The sequence below is a fragment of the Leptodactylus fuscus genome, chromosome 10 (assembly GCF_031893055.1).
Source record: "Leptodactylus fuscus isolate aLepFus1 chromosome 10, aLepFus1.hap2, whole genome shotgun sequence".
NCBI classification, from domain to species: Eukaryota; Metazoa; Chordata; class Amphibia; order Anura; family Leptodactylidae; genus Leptodactylus; species Leptodactylus fuscus.
In genome coordinates, this window is record NC_134274.1 from 23,912,658 (window position 1) to 23,930,591 (window position 17,934).

Genomic DNA, 17,934 nt, shown 5'->3' on the forward strand with positions numbered 1-17,934 from the left:
TTTGTGGGTTTGTGAGTTTGGATGTTCGGATGTTTGTTCCTCAATCACGGAAAAACCTCTCCACCGATTTGGCTGAAAGTTTCCACAAATATAGTTAATACACCCGATTGCGCAATAGGCTACTTTTCGTCACAATAGCGCACATACGTTTGTGCCAGGAACCCCACAAAACCCAAACTCACACCACCATTTCTGCAATCTCACACACTTTGGACCATAGCAAGCCCCAAAATTCCTATTGCCCTCTACAGCCTCGCCCCTAACCCCACACAATCTCATATACATATACTTTACCACTTTGCCCCTCACCTTAACGATACTCCAGGAGGCGCTTTATAACGCTCCGGAGCAGCCATGTTTGCCGACCCCCACCGCTCTGACAATCCGCGACACCGCCCACCCATGTCAATACCACTAGGAGGTCTAATAAATGCAATAAAAAAGTGTAAAAAAAAGTAAAAAAAAATATAAAAACAAATAAAAAGGATTAAAAATTCAAATCACCCCCCTTTCCCTAGAACACATATAAAAGTAGTTAAAAACTGTAAAACACCTACATGTTAGGTATCCCCGCGTCCAAAATCGCCGGCTCTACAAAGCTATACAAATATTTTTCCTGTTCGGTAAACGCCGTAGCGGGAAAAATGGTCAAAAGTGCAAAACCGCCGTTTTTTCACTGTTTTGATTCTGATAAAAATTTGAATAAAAAGTGATCAAAGCAATAACATTTCCCGAAAATGGTAGAACTACAAAGTACACCCAGTCCCGCAAAAAAAGACGCCATACACATCCCCGTACACGGACGTATAAAAAAGTTACGGCTGTCGGAATATGGCGACTTTTCAAAAAAAAAATTTTTTTAACATAGTTTGGGATTTTTTTAAGGGGTCAAAATGTAAATAAAACCATATAAATTTAGTATCCCCGGAATCATAACGAAACACAGAATACAGGGGACATGTCATTTTGGTTGCACAGTGAACGCCGTAAAACCAAAGCCTGTAAGAAAGTCGCAGAAATGCATTTTTTTCTTCAAATCCATCCCATTCTGCATTTTTCCCCTGTTTCCCAGTACATTATATAGAATAAATAATGGTGGCATCATGAAGAAAAATTTGTCCCAGAACAATTAAGACCTCATATGGCTCTGGGAGCGGAGAAATAAAAAAGTTATGGGGTTTAGAAGGAGGAGAGTCAAAAACGAAAATCAAAAAATGCCATCGGCGGGAAAAATACCTCTGTCCCAAAGTCATTATGTAAAGTTTCTCACAACACCGTATAGCAGCTCAAATACAAATTAACTTCAACACAAAAGTCTCACGTATTCTCTGAATTACAGCAAAAACAAGATACAAAATTACATTTCATATCCCATACCTTATACACAGTACGAAAACCTTACCCGCGCCTGTATATACCCACTTCTACAATCCCCGCAGACGAAGTCGCGGGTACCAGCTAGTGTAATATAATGGCCCCCTCAGTAGTCCCCACGTGTAATACAATGGCCCCTAAGTAGCCCCAATATGTAATACAATGTCCCCTCAGTAACACCCACATGTTATACAATGGCTCCCTCAGTAGTGCCCATATGTAATACAATGGCCCCTCAGTAACACCCACATGTAATTCAATGGGTGCCCACATGTAATATAATGGCCCCCTCAGTAGCCCCAATATGTAATACAATGGCTCCCACAGTAGTCCCCACATGTAATACAATGGGCCCTCAGTAACACCCACATGTAATACAATGGCCCCTCAGTAACACCCACATGTAATACAATGGCCCCTCAGTAACACCCACATGTAATACAATGGCCCCTCAGTAGTTCCCACATGTAATACAATGGGTGCCCACATGTAATATAATGGCCTCCTCAGTAGTCCCCACATGTAATACAATGGGTGCCCACATGTAATATAATGGCCTCCTCAGTAGTCCCCACATGTAATACAATGGCCCCTCAGTAACACCCACATGTAATACAATGGCCCCTCAGTAACACCCACATGTAATACAATGGCTCCCTCAGTAGTCCCCACATGTAATACAATGGGTGCCCACATGTAATATAATGGCTCCCTCAGTAGTCCCCACATGTAATACAATGGCCCCTCAGTAGTTCCCACATGTAATACAATGGCCCCTCAGTAACACCCACATGTAATACAATGGCCCCTCAGTAGTTCCCACATGTAATACAATGGCCCCTCAGTAGCCCCCACATGTAATACAATGGCCCCTCAGTAGTTCCCACATGTAATACAATGGCCCCTCAGTAACACCCACATGTAATACAATGGCCCCACTGTAGTTCCCACATGTAATACAATGGGTGCCCACATGTAATATAATGGCTCCCTCAGTAGTCCCCACATGTAATACAATGGCCCCTCAGTAGTTCCCACATGTAATACAATGGCCCCTCAGTAGCCCCCACATGTAATACAATGGCCCCTCAGTAGTTCCCACATGTAATACAATGGCCCCTCAGTAGCCCCCACATGTAATACAATGGCCCCTCAGTAGTTCCCACATATAATACAATGGCCCCTCAGTAGCCCCCACATGTAATACAATGGCCCCTCAGTAGTTCCCACATGTAATACAGCGACACCCACAGATCCTCATTGCTCCTATAAAGTAAGGATGGTATATGTGGAACTTTATCCTGTGTAGGGGAACAGTTGGCCGTGGCACGTACCCTCAGGCACTAGGAACTTAATCTTAAGAACAGCCGTGTAAAGGGATATATAGGTATAATTTCTCACCTATAGGAGATAAGAGCAGCTCATTCCCGTACCACTTACATACGGTACTACACTAATCTCCAGGATAACCTGCTTAGTAATTCTTCTGACATCACTGAGATAGAAGGAACAAAGTCCTGGAAAGTGATAAATGAAGGATGTCTATTGATCTAAAGTGGCATTTAATACCCCCGCCCCTTTCCTGTCAGGGAGAGATAATGCCCTGGCTATGGACTTATATGTGGGGGCAGAACAAACAAAGCTTTGCAACCGTATACCCGACACAGCATTAACCAAAGAGCCGCCACATTTTCCCTGGGTTTACAGCTGACTGAAGTTTTTTGACAGCTGGTGCACTGGAAAAACAAGTTTTAAAGTGAAGGATAACCTCTGCTGAACCTATACATTCATACATACATACATACATACGAGCATTGCCTTAAGCAGTCCCACGTTACCCTGCTATAATGCATGTTCCTGCTGACTAATCTGTGTCATGATGCAGCCGGGGACAGTTTAGTACAGCCGGTAACCTATGCCCCCTACATATGCTTTATCAAATGGCCTGTTAACAGATTGACAAGGCGACAGAAGGATCTGTGACGTATACAGCCTCATATAGAAGGCAGATTTTCTAACGTGCTAGTGCTTAGCTCTTACCATAAGATGGGAAAAATTTCTGGCGAATTAGGTTTTAGCAAATGCACAAAAATAATAATGAAATTTCTACTGTACCTTGCACAAAAAAAGGGAATGACAGAAAGGCGGCTGCTGCAGCATGCACTAAAATTTTGACAAAATTGTTTTGTGCAAACTAGGCCAATCTATAAGTGGTAAAAAGAAGCCCCATGCATACGACCGTAGCCGTTTTCAGTACACTGGACATATTTGCGGACCCATTATAGAGGACCCTCCACGTCTTCACCGATGTGCAGCATCATATAGCGCTAGAAAGACAACAATGCGCTGAATTCAGCGCTGTCAGATTTCTCAGTATGAGCCCTGGTGTTGGGCTGTGAGGATAGCAACCCCCGGCAGTATTCTTCCATAGACTTGGACTGTCAGGGGGGCGATCCATACCAGCCATTGATGACACTGAGTTGTAAGGCCCACCCTTGTGACAGGGAGGAGATACCGGTGTGGAAATTAGTGGCACCAATATCTCCAGCACTGGGGTCTCATCCCAGGAAAAGAAACAGTGTACTGAATTCAGCACACAGTTGACTTTCTATCCGTATATCATACCGCACATCGATGCATTCGTGAAGAGTCCTCTTTAACCTCTATGGTCCCATACACATGTCCATAGTTTTTACTTATTAGTGTCCGGGCCGTAAAAACCTTCCGCAAAATATGGTGCGGGTCCTATTCCTGTCCACATGTGCAGCACAGATTCATACACACAAGTGTAAGGGGATCATATAAGTATTTTTGTGGATCTGTGATTGCAAATGACATATTGATGCAATGCGGACTTGTTTATGCTGACAGTAAAAACCACTAGGGTGTTGGAAAAGTATCAGATGATAAACCAAATGTATCATCCAGCATAAGCCACAGAAAGATTAAGGATGAGCCACATTCATGACTAGGCAAATCCTCCGCCATCACAGGGATCAAGGCAAAGGTATAATACACATAATACACAGGCTTTGAAGAATCCGCCTCTATAAGTAAACCTGCCCTGCGTCATACATGGTCCCACTATGGCCCTACTATGCCGCCATATACCTCAATTACATACACTTTTGTTTTTGGATTGCATATGAACCTAATAGAAATAAGAAATAAATATATTCCATATTAGTAATGCCTCAAGATGCCAAGAGGGGGACACAAATCCAGCACAAAATGTAGTAGGCACATTTATATGGACCAGGAGAGGGGTGGTAGTGTTTGCTATCAATACTTTGCACAGGTGATCTATGACAAGTACAGGTAAAGCACAATACGGAAATCCAGCTGCCGTGTGAACCCAGACAAAAATACGGATGTGTCATTATTGTGTGAAACTAGACCGCATGGTGTATACTATATAGTGCATATAGTAAGCCAACACTAATAATACACACAGTCTGCTACAGACCCAACATATGGACGTGTGAGACTAGGCAGACACTCCATAATACGGTAATATGGTCCCGATCTACACAAGAAGTATGCTAAGGCATACTAACACCATTCTTAAATCCCTTCTATCCGCTCCATGACATATTCTCGCCCTGCAGTGTGGTCAAATATTAGCCCAGGCATAAGAAACATGACCGCTAAAGGCATATCCCTTATGATAACAAATCTCTTCCTGCACCTCTTACAAGTGTAATGACTTTGGGGGAGGTTTGCATATTTACCCAGGGAAGATATGGTTAAAGGTTAATGCAAAAATCTGCATTTATGTGCAAAAAAATAAAGAATTCATGAATAGCTGAATTACATCATTCAGGATCACAGGTCAAAGTAAAAGTCAAAAGGAAGCTCAATGGCTGCCCTGCTGCTAGATTTGTTATACGCCTATACCCTGGCATTGCTACAGAGGAGAAAAAAAATAATAAAAATAATCGTCTGCCAACTGCTATCTATTGCACTCAGATTTCTGGATACACCGAGTGGGATTTGGGAGACTCTGGGACTTTCCATGGTGATCAATGACTGATATATAATATTCATTTTTATTACTTGTGTCTACACAGACAGGGATCAAGTTAAAAAGGCTGGAAAAAACAATGCGAACATGGTGCTACTTTGTATGGTAATATGCCAGGCTTTGACATAGCATCATGAAGTCATCGCACCCCATCTGACCACTGAGGTCCAATCACAGGCTTTGGCGGTGACCCCGGGGGGCGCAGATGTCATCCAGCGGGCAGAAAACAACGCCAGGAGACTGTTGGAAGTCCAGGAGAGGAGAATATGGCCACTGTTATTTTCACTCCCCTATTCCAGGCCTCTGGGAGACGACAGAGTATATACATTTGAATCTGACGTTCATTTGGAAGTACTTAGCTTTTCTGTCCATGTGGATTATGACATCATGGACGAAACGTTTTCTGTGTCAAAACGAGTCTGCTCAATGGAGATAAAAAAATCTGGGCTACATGGTGATGCCTGGTCCCCACTCGCGCTACACTCCCTCTCATTTGAGTCTGCTGGGGAACCAGAACAATGGAGAGCTGGACCACTAAAACAGCGGTTACCCATGGACATCATTGACTATAATGGGGTCCACTGGGTATCCACTGTTTTAAAAATGAAAAAAGTCCCTCATCCAAGACATTTCTCTCTACCAATTTTCGGCGATTCCTTCTGCAGTCTCCGGCTCAGATGTGAACCCAGGCTGACTTTGGCCACATCTCCAGCCACAAGACCAAAGATCGCTGTGACTCCCTGAGCAATGTAAGAGAATGGAGTCGCATTATAACCCAGGAGGTTCTCTAGCTGTGACTTATAGTCACAAAAATATAAGCACTGCTGGATTTTATTGCAACTACAAGTCACAGCCACAGCATCCATTGGGTTCCAATGCAATTCTATACAGTTACATTGGTGATGGAGTTGAATGCAACACAGCGAGTCATGGCCATATGTCTATATGGAGCCTATAGGCTGATCCCGTACAGTGGCCGTTACGCCATCAGTGGGGGTATAAGTTGGCCCCATACCGATCTAATATTGGTGGCCTATCCTAAGAAAGGTTATCGATTCTTGGATAGCCCTTTGGATAATTCTTCTCCAAAAATTACACAAACAAAAATGGCGGACTGCATACACCAACCAAAGAGGTTTCTTTCTACTTTCTATGACCCTCGTAAAAGAGAGCCGGGACCTCCTCTCCAGTTTTCTTTTAAAAAATTTGACCAGGCCTGAAATATTAGATGTGACTCTCTATATAAGTCTATCTCTATCTTATCACTAAGTAACATGATATGAAATGTGATTTCTCTTATGTAATATACTACATTATGGCTGAAGCCTTACAACAACGTTACTCCAACTGTTCACGGGTTATTCCCATTTTAAGCAGTAATGGCCTAGCCATAGGGAACAGTGGACGTCTACCCATTCAACTATCTGTAGGACAGGGATCGCACATCCCCTGTTTGTAGCTGGCTTTATAGAGTTCAAGGGGAAGATGTGGTGGTTTGTAGGACTCAGATTACCACATAGGTCACGAACCCTTTGGTTTTCATCACAAGTTCTCCTTACTTGGGGTCTCCTATGTTCGGAGGTTGGATTGGTCTGTTCCTATAGAGCGAGCGTACAAAGCTTCCCAAGTTGGGTGCCATAACTACACCTGCAAATCTTATCTGTACACTATAAAACATATAGTACGTGAGTGGACTTGTCCAGGTGCTGGTGAGGCACAGCTAATATTTAGTGTCATGAGGTCAGATTCATTTCCCAAGTCAATATTACCTTACAGATACTAGCCGCACCTCCGGGTGTTACAAGAAGAAAGTCAATGGTTCCTAGAATACGGACAGTCAGATACTACTGTGCACAAAAACAAGATTCCTCTGCTGGGTGCAGCTAAGACGTTTCTTTTACATGGATCCTATTATAGTGCGAGACATCCTAAACCTATTGCTGAAGGGGTTCCATTATCTTACAATTGCCATACACTTTCCAAGACCTTGTAGATCACAACACTATGCCCCGGGGTCTGGGTCTTGTGGTCATAATCTCCCCTATGGGGCCCAGACACTGAGGGGGCCTGCTAAGCGTCCGATTATTGCACCTTCTCACTGGGAAGGTTCTCTTCACCTTATTGGCTCACCATGAGTAACCCAGAGGGAACCCGCTGACTTTGAGATGAGGACTATACATTCTAGTTATGCCAATGAGCTTTTCTCAAAAACTCTATGTGACCTAGTTGGGCATATGGGCATCATAGAGCGGGCATATACTTGTTCCCCCATGCCAAATAAGCCGTATAAGTAAGGCTACTCATTGCCGTTCCAAAACTTCATCTGCCGCTTAGCAGAATACATAATAGTGATAATGATAACGGAGGGCAGGGGTGGTGTTAGGCCCTGGTGGGCAAGTGGGGCCCATTGAGGGGGAAGAGGGTCTTGTGGATATCAAAGGGGGTAGTGTAAAAGTAAGGACGCTATGATGCTTGGGTGGCAAAATATGAAGAGAAGAGTCAGCCGATCTGGTCCAGCAGGAAAAGGGAAGAAAACCACGACAATATGTCTAATAATGCACTTCCATGATATATACATATTTTATCCAAACAGGTCTGACAAAAAATAACTACTAAGCAGCAGAAGCTCCCGATATGGGAATGAACTGAATGCAAACGGAGATAGCGATCACCATTTCATTACACTGATGTATGAATGTAATTGCTCGCAGTTATCAGCTGGCCACAGCAGGAACATTAGACCTCCCCACCTTCTGTCATATGTGAGGTCTGGGAAAGCAGACAACCCAAAATTGTGCCGGACTAGGAATGACTAGCACCGCTGTCATCTGCGTGACGCTTGTTATTCTCGGCGGGGGGCTACAGCTCTGCGGTCCTTACTTAAACACAACAGGGGAGTCAGCAGTCATAATGGCTGTAAAATGAGAAAAGCAGAACCAAGTACAATTAGCTGTAAGGAACAAGCTGAAAGCCAATAATGTCAGGACATGGACATCAGCACAATGAGGCTTCCAACACGTCAACATCTGTGTAACACTATCACAGGCACTGCGGGTTACAGGGACTCAGATGGCCATTACTGTCTCCTTCAATAAAGGGCACCATCTAGAACACGAAATCACCTCTAATACGGAGGAGACGTTATACTTACAGAGTTATACTTAGCTTTTACTTATTTATAACCGATAAATGCAACGTGTGGCTGCCAACAGACCTCTAACGGGGGGTTGACTCAGCTTTCTACTGGACCTGAATGGCAAGTGTGCCCTCTCCTATATCACTGTCTCAGATCAGTCGCTGTGATTTTCTTGTGCATGGGAAGCAAGGACTACACAATGACTTTAGACCATGCAACATTAATAGGAAACAGTCAGCAGGTTTGGGGACAGTAAACCACCAGCAGTCTTTATATACTGATAGCTTAGCATTCCATACCCTCCTATGGAACCCGCTGATCCACTTTCTAATATTGGCGACCTATACCTGTTCGGTACCCACACAGGTCAACATTTCGGGACAGCGTGGCTCCTGGTAATGTTTACATGCTGAGAGCCATCCTGTTGCGCCACACGAAGTGTAGTGGCGACTTTAGGTACTGCCCCGTTAGACTATATGTGACAGTACTGTAGTGCCTAAAGCCGCTGTTACGTTTTGTATGGCGAGCAAACAGCGCGACTCCCGGCATGTAAACATTACCGAGAGCCATGCTGACCTGAATTAGTGGCACCCAGGATCCCTGCAGATCTAATATTGACGACCTATCCTAAAGATAATCCCTTTAATACCTCCGACAGGGTGTTCCAGGCACATATATATATTTTGCCATTTTTGTACACCCTGGCTCACTGCTTTTGCACTCTAAGTACAGTACAGGCGCAGTAAAGTGAACATGCCCATAGTATAAAAGGTTTAAATTAAACATCACCAGGGTGGACAAACTTGGCATAGGCCGGGGAAAGTAAACCCCCAGTGCATAACGACATGCTGATGGTTTAGCTTCCCAAAATCTACCGACAGTTTCCCTTTCAGGTCACAGGTCATGCTGCCACGTTCACTTAATGATAGTCAAGGCAGTTGTGTAAAATACCAGGAGAACTGAATATCTGCAGCTGTATCTCTGCAACCATACCAATCTCATTTCACACAACCAACATCAACTTGTGATCTTAGCCCCAGATCTACAATATCAAGCGATCATTTTTCTCTTGGACCAGTTATTTTGCCATTCAGGAGTCTGAGAAAGCTGGGTTGTACAATCAGCAGGAGCAATAATGGTAGGTTGTCAGTCAACTTTCGAGAAAACAGGAACAGATTTGAGTTAAAATGATCATTTTCCAGCTTAGCATCCAAAATGATGTCATCCGTCATACACATGGGTTACGATTGTTGACTGGGTTTCTAAAGTGTTTATTTAATGGGCAATCCCCTTAACATGAAAAACCTGAATGCAGAAGCCTTGGAGGAGGTAAACACATGGGGTGTTTGCTCACCACTCGGTTTTAACATGTTTTTTGTACACATCCGTAGACATTTCCAAGCTGGTGTGCAAGTACACACATGTATATTCCTGGTCCAAACATGTAGCGCCTATAATGGAGGATTTTTATAGATTTTAATAAATATTCGGTATATATTTTACATATACATATATGTTCTAGCTCATATGTGATAAGGTGACACTACTGCACCCTCCACTGGAGGAAAATCTACGCCAGCTTGTAGCCAGTGTAAATCTCCAGCATTATTTACGCCAGATTTCTGGTGCAAAATGAAATAAAACATTGTGGGGCCAATGCTCCGACCTCATGCATGTCCTCGCTATGTTCTCTTTTATAAGACCGTGGTAAAGAAAGCTCAAAATTAAAAAAAAGTTGCAATTTTTTAGTGAAAAAAAAATTGCAAATTTTTATATATTGTGAGACAGAAAACTAGGGTGCTAAGCGTAATAAATCTGCAGCGGTGTATTACCCTGGACGGAATACAAGCACTAGTGTGAACCAAGCCTTAGGGTGCATTCACACTGAGTAAACGCTAGCTTATTTTGTAGAGTAAAATTACACTTGTAAATTTTGCTATCCCATTGACTTCAATGATATTTTTTTACAAGTGTAAAAATACGCCAGTAAAAAATACGCCTGTAAAAAATACGCCTGTAAAAATACGCCTGTAAAATGTCATTGAAGTCAATGGGATAGTAAAATTTACAAGTGTAATTTTACTCTACAAAATAAGCTAGCGTTTACTCAGTGTGAATGCACCCTTAGCCTATACTCCAGTACACATTTCTGTGCTAATACTATCCTTACTCTGGCATAACCAACGCTGTGTACTCATTGTTGACTGTGTTTGCAAGTCTATGCCCAGGTGCCAAACTAAATCTATTCCCAGGAGCTTTTTTATTTTGGCTCAGTAGATGTACAATGCAATACCATAGGACACGGCATGTGGTGCTCTTACTTTACACAGGCCCCTTTCACACAGTGCAGATTTAGTTGATATTTTTACATCCATACATAAGCAGCCAAAGTGCAGGAGAGGTTTAAAAATAACTCGATAGAAATGTTTCGATTATATATTTCCTGTTTTTAGGTTTCACTCCTGGTTTTGATAATAAATACAATATAATATAAATACAAACTACAGACCAAAGCAACATCATGTGAAAGTGGCCAAAAGATTCACATCTGTAGGTTTCTTATTGATGTAAAATTTTTAAATATCATTGAAAATAGGGCCAGCACTGAATAGCTCTGTAGACTGGTGCCCAGCGGTGTGCCCATGTGCAAAATGGTACCACACAGAGTACCGCCTGATGTATATCACTAAGCTCTGCTTAATGCTTACTGAAGACTTGTGATCAAATTGTGCAAATCTGTGAGCAGCTATGTGTACATCTCCCTGTATACTGGGGTGTACTGCAAACTGGCGCCCATTTCTGTATATCCAGGTATATACTGGCGATGTACAACTCTGCATATATCCATGTATATACTGGCAGGACCCAGCTCTGCACACATCCATGTATATACTGGCAGCATGCAGCTCTGCATACATCCATCTATATACTGGCAGCATGCAGCTCTGCATACATCCATCTATATACTGGCAGCATGCAGCTCTGCATATATCCATGTATATACTGGCAGGACCCAGCTCTGCACACATCCATGTATATACTGGCAGCGCCCAGCTCTGCACACATCCATGTATATACTGGAAGTACCCAGCTCTGCATACATCCATCTATATAATGGCAGCGCCCAGCTTTGCACACATCCATGTATATACTGGCAGATCCCAACTCTGTATACATCCGTGTATACCCTGGCAGTGCCCAGCTCTGCGTACATATATGTATATACATCCAGCATCAAGCTCTACAAACATCTATGTAGAAACTGGTGTCACCCAGCTCTGCTTATATCCATGTATATACTGGTGCCACGCAGCTCTGCTTACATCCATGTATATACTGGTTGGTACCCAGCTTTGCTTACATCCATGTATATACTGGCGGCACGCAGCTCTGTGTACATCCATGTATATACTGGCGGCACGCAGCTCTGTGTACATCCATGTATATACTGGCGGCACGCAGCTCTGTGTACATCCATGTATATACTGGCGGCACGCAGCTCTGCATACATCTATGTATATACTGGCGGCACGCAGCTCTGTGTACATCCATGTATATACTGGCGGCACGCAGCTCTGTGTACATTCATGTATATACTGGCGGCACGCAGCTCTGTGTACATCCATGTATATACTGGCGGCACGCAGCTCTGTGTACATCCATGTATATACTGGCGGCACGCAGCTCTGTGTACATCCATGTATATACTGGTTGGCACGCAGCTCTGCATACATCTATGTATATACTGGCGGCACGCAGCTCTGTGTACATCCATGTATATACCTGTTGTCATCCAGCTCTGCTTACATCCATGTATATACTGGTTGGTACCCAGCTTTGCTTATATCCATTTATATACTGGTTGGCACCCAGCTTTGCTTACATCCATGTATATACTGGCGGCACGCAGCTCTGTGTACATCCATGTATATACTGGTTGGCACGCAGCTCTGCATACATCTATGTATATACTGGCGGCACGCAGCTCTGTGTACATCCATGTATATACTGGCGGCACGCAGCTCTGCGTACATCCATGTATATACTGGCGGCACGCAGCTCTGCGTACATCCATGTATATACTGGCGGCACGCAGCTCTGCGTACATCCATGTATATACTGGCGGCACGCAGCTCTGCGTACATCCATGTATATACTGGCGGCACGCAGCTCTGCGTACATCCATGTATATACTGAGGACTCTCCAGTCTGCTTGCATCTACACTACAAGTCAAAAGTTTTAGAACACCTCAATTTTTATTGATATTTACAATTTAATATCTCAAATGTACTTTGAAATGAAGACAGAGAAGAAATAAACAAGTTACTATGAATAAGAATAATGGATTCACTTTGTTTCCAAGTTTGACCCTTCCCAGTAGCCGAGATGACATCCTTACACAGTCCAGGCATTCTTTCTACAATTGCTTCTTCCGTAGTTTTAACATAAACTAGAAGTTAGTTTTGGATCAATGTCTTGCTGTCAGAAGAGCCCCCTGACCAATGAAGAGTATTGCATAGTGGATCAATATGCTGTGATAGGCCTTTTTGTCACCCTATGTAAAATCTAAACCAAGCAAAAGAGCCCCAGACCATCACGCTCGTCCTCCATGTTTGAGACTTGGTGCCACACACCGAGGAGCCATCCTTTCACCCACTAGAAGACGTACACAAACGTTGTGTGTTGTAGCAAAAATGTCACATTTTGATTTATCAGTCAATAAGACCTTCTTCTTCTTCCATAATCCTCTGGAGGTTCTCCTTGGCCCAGGCAAGTCATTTTATTTATCTCAACCTGTCAAACCTGCAGATAGAAGTCTTCTCTTCACCGCTGAAATAGAAACTTCTTTATTTTTTGCTGCATTTTTGAAGATGATGAGCTATGAAGAACCCATCATGCAAACTGTAGACTCTCGTAAACCTGTCACCTGATGTTGTAGAGGTCTTTGGCCTTCAGACCTTCCTGTCAGAGTTTCCTCCCGTTTCCAATTGCCTTTTAATGGTATAGGAAACTGTATTGACTGGCGCCTTGACAATCTACACTTCTAAGGGTTACAATTGTCTTGTTTTTGCCATTATGAGAGCAATGTGCTCTGTCCTGAAGCTGTCCAAATCCTGCCCCAGTGGGTGTAATAAGAGTCTGTTCCATCACTAGTTATATAGAATTAGAGGGATTGAATGTAATATCCAAAACTGAGAAATCTGAAATCTGCTTTCTATGCTGTCCTTAAAGGGGTTATCCACCTTCAGATAGGATAGGCCATCAATATTAGAAAATGAGTAAACCCCTTTAAGGTCTTCAGGTTTTAATATTTTTAATTCACTTTTGAATCTTTTTACGTTATTAGTTTACTAGAAATGTATTAATGTAAAAGAGAAATAGAAAACTGGAGGTGTTCTAAAACGTTTGAAAGGTAGTGGTATATAGTGGTGCCCAGCTCTGAATCCATATAGTTATGTCCTGGTACCCAGCTCTGAGCCCATATATCTATGTACTGGTGCCCAGCTCTGAGCCCATATATCTATGTACTGGTGCCCAGCTCTAAGCCCATATATATCTATGTACTGGTGCCCAGCTCTGAGCCCATATATATCTATGTACTGGTGCCCAGCTCTGAGTCCATATATATCTATGTACTGGTGCCCAGCTCTGAGTCCATATATATCTACATACTGGTGCCCAGCTCTGAGCCCATATATATCTACATACTGGTGCCCAGCTCTGAGCCCATATATATCTACATACTGGTGCTCAGCTCTGAGCCCATATATATCTACATACTGGTGCTCAGCTCTGAGCCCATATATCTATGTACTGGTGCCAAACTCTGAGCCCATATATTTATATACTGGTGCCCAGCTCTGAACCCATCCATGTCCTGGTACCCAGATCTGAGCCCATATATCTATGTACTGGTGCCCAGCTCTGAGCCCATATATCTATGTACTGGTGACAAACTCTGAGCCCATATATCTATGTACTGGTGCCAAACTCTGAGCCCATATATCTATATACTGGTGCCCAGCTCTGAGCCCATATATCTATGTACTGGTGCCCTGCTCTGAGCTCATATATCTATGTACTGGTGCCCAGATCTGAGCTCATATATCTATGTACTGGTGCCCAGATCTGAGCCCATATATCTATGTACTGGTGCCCAGCCCTGAGCCCATATATCAATGTACTGGTGCCCAGCCCTGAGCCCATATATCAATGTACTGGTGCCCCTATCTGAGCCCATATATCAATGTACTGGTGCCCAGATCTGAGCCCATATATCTATGTACTGGTGCCCAGCCCTGAGCCCATATATCAATGTACTGGTGCCCCTATCTGAGCCCATATATCAATGTACTGGTGCCCAGATCTGAGCCCATATATCTATGTACTGGTGCCCAGCCCTGAGCCCATATATCTATGTACTGGTGCCCAGATCTGAGCCCAGATATCTTTGTACTGGTGCCCAGCTCTGAGCCCATATATCTATGTACTGGTGCCCAGCTCTAAGCCCATATATCTATGTACTGGTGCCCAGCCCTGAGCCCATATATCTTTGTACTGGTGCCCAGCCCTGAGCCCATATATCTATGTACTGGTGCCCAGATCTGAGCCCATATATCTATGTACTGGTGCCCAGCCCTGAGCCCATATATCTTTGTACTGGTGCCCAGCCCTGAGCCCATATATCTATGTACTGGTGCCCAGATCTGAGCCCATATATCTATGTACTGGTGCCCAGCTCTGAGCTCATATATCTATGTACTGGTGCCCAGATCTGAGCCCATATATCTATGTACTGGTGTCCAGATCTGAGCCCACCCATCTATATACTAGTGCCCACCTCTGAGCCTACATATCTATATACTGTTGCCCAGCTCTGACTACATCTATATACTGATACACAGCCCTGACTACATCTATATACTTGTGCCCAGCTCTGACTACATCTATATACTGTACTAATGCCCAGGTCTGAGTAGACCCCTGTATACTGTAATCTATATACTGTACTAATGCCCAGGTCTGAGTACCCCCCTGTATACTGTAATCTATATACTGTACTAATGCCCAGGTCTGAGTACCCCCCTGTATACTGTAATCTATATACTGTACTAATGCCCAGGTCTGCGTACCCCCCTGTATACTGTATATATGTATTTTGTACGTGGATGGACAGCTGTATCCGTGTGTTTGCTGGTGCGGACACCTAATGTGCTCGGTACACATCTACTACACGTCTCGGTGATCGGCTCTGCCTGTACTTGCAGCCCCTGGCTTCCATCCATTGTATAAGCAGAGGCTGCAGTTTGGTATGTGCTGTCTGCAGTCCAGATGTATCATATCCCGACTCTCCAAGTACAGGACTCGTCTCCCCCAGCCGGTAACTGCTACAGCTCAGAGCCTATGCACCCCCGGCACCTCCCGGCACCCCCAGCCCGGTCCCCGCTCACTGACAGTCCCGGTCCCGTCACTCACCTTCCTTTCCTGTCGAGAAACAGCGAACAGAAACCAGAAGAAAGGTGCGCATGCGTGAAAGTCTGTGCTCAGGGACCGGAGGCAAAGTTCCAACTCCGATCAAAGCGCAGAGAGCAAATACTTTCTACAGGGACGTCACAGTGACACGTCAATGCCGCGAACCCCAGAGCCGCCCCCTCCTCAGCAGTGCAGGCTGCGTGTAAGAAACTCTCCAAACTCAAGTAAAACACGGAATACAGTGCACAGTGCACGTTATATAATACCCCATATACATAGTGATATAACAGGGCATTGCAAGCAGGGAAACATCAGCACGTCAAGGAAAACAGCAAAATTCATAATAATAATAATAATTCATAATAATTCTAATATCAATGGGACCAGATCAGTGTCAGATTATCGAATATTCCAGATTATCGGACTGTCATAGAAAAGTATATAATACACCGTTGTGTCATAGGCTTAAGGCTGAGTTCACATTGAGTTTTTTGGACCGGATTTTGCTGCGGGAAGCCGCCTCAGAGTCTGCCTCCGAAAAACACCTCCTGTGGCTAACCACAACTGGATGGCGGTGCAGCCCAAATGAACGGGCCTAGTCGGGAGGGAGTCTCGTACCCCGGACACTGCGGCGGATTAAGCTGCGGAATCTGCCTCAAGATAGGGCAGCTCGCTTCTTTTTTCCGTGAGTGCCAAAAAACCACTAGCGGAAAAAAGAAGTGAATGGATCCGACTGAAGTCAATGGGAGGCATTTTTGAGGCAGATTCCACATCAAACTCCAGTCCAAAAAACGCTGCATGAACTCAACCTTAACTAGAGCAGCAGGGAGCACTAAAAGGGATTGTCCAGGCTAAAATTTTATGTTTTAGGGAGGGTTCACACGGTGTAACGTGCCGCGTGATGCGCCGCAAAATCTACGCCGTGGGAGCTTTTGCGGGCCGTACACGCTCCCATTGATTTCAATGGGAGCAGGGATCGTATGCGCCGCGCTATTTTGCGGCCGTGATTTTGCGGCGCATCACGCAGCACGTTACATCGTGTGAACCCTCCCTTAATTAGGCCGGGGGAGCTGAAAAAAAAACCAACAACAACAAAAACATAGTAAGGTTAGGTTCACACCTGCACTGGGCTTCTATTCTCGGATTCCTTCCCCCATTCTTCTTGCAAGCAGGACTTTTCTCTCCGCATTTGAGTAGAAACCGGCACACCCCATTATAGTTGATGGGGTCTGCAGGTTTATGTGGGTAACCACCTTTTAGCGGATTGGACTTCCATTTTTCGGATACCTAATATCACCTATCCACGATGCTGCATGGCCTCCCAGCACGGTCTGGTACTGCAGCTCCGTTGGTTTCTTTCAGCGGAAGTCCTCGGTGAAGGCCTGTGAAGTCCCAGGTCCCATCTTTAGGCTAGAGCCCATCAGTGGAAGGGTCACATCCGTCAAGGAATTCCACTGCACCAGAATGTTTACTAAGGCGTCTGCCTCAACTGTTGGCAAACTGTCAGCATCTCAGGTTCTGCGCCCACTTGTCACTGACAGTGGATGGAGAGGGCCAGGAATCTAGGTGGGTCAAGGCATGGATGGCCCCCGCATGGAATACAAATGCATTAAAAAGCAATGAGCAGTGAAAGCGCATGGACCCCATAGGCTACAAATGGGTCTGTGTGTTTCCCGCACGGTGTCCGCATGATACATATGGAGAGAAAAGTACTTCAAGCACTACTTTTCTCTCTGAATGATTTGTGCGGACCCCATTATAGTCTATGGGGTCCGTGTGGCTTCATTGCTCACTGCCTTTTAATGTGTTCGGTATTCCATTTGGGGTCCCCACGCAGACTCTCCGAACAGAATACCAAATGCAGATGTGAACTAGGCCTCACGCCAGAGAACCAGAAAATCTACATCATTCCCTGACTGGCATTGA

The 17,934-nt window shown here is 44.3% G+C and overlaps 1 protein-coding gene across 1 annotated transcript in view; it reads right to left on the reverse strand.

The window, feature by feature from the left end:
* NT5C2 (5'-nucleotidase, cytosolic II) overlaps positions 1-16,054 on the reverse strand; it is a 59,906-nt gene extending 43,852 nt beyond the window's left edge. Inside the window, exon 1 of the mRNA XM_075257523.1 lies at positions 16,012-16,054. The gene's annotated coding sequence lies outside the window, so the exon portion shown is untranslated. The remainder of the gene's footprint in view (positions 1-16,011) is intronic.
* Positions 16,055-17,934: the final 1,880 nt, after the last annotated feature.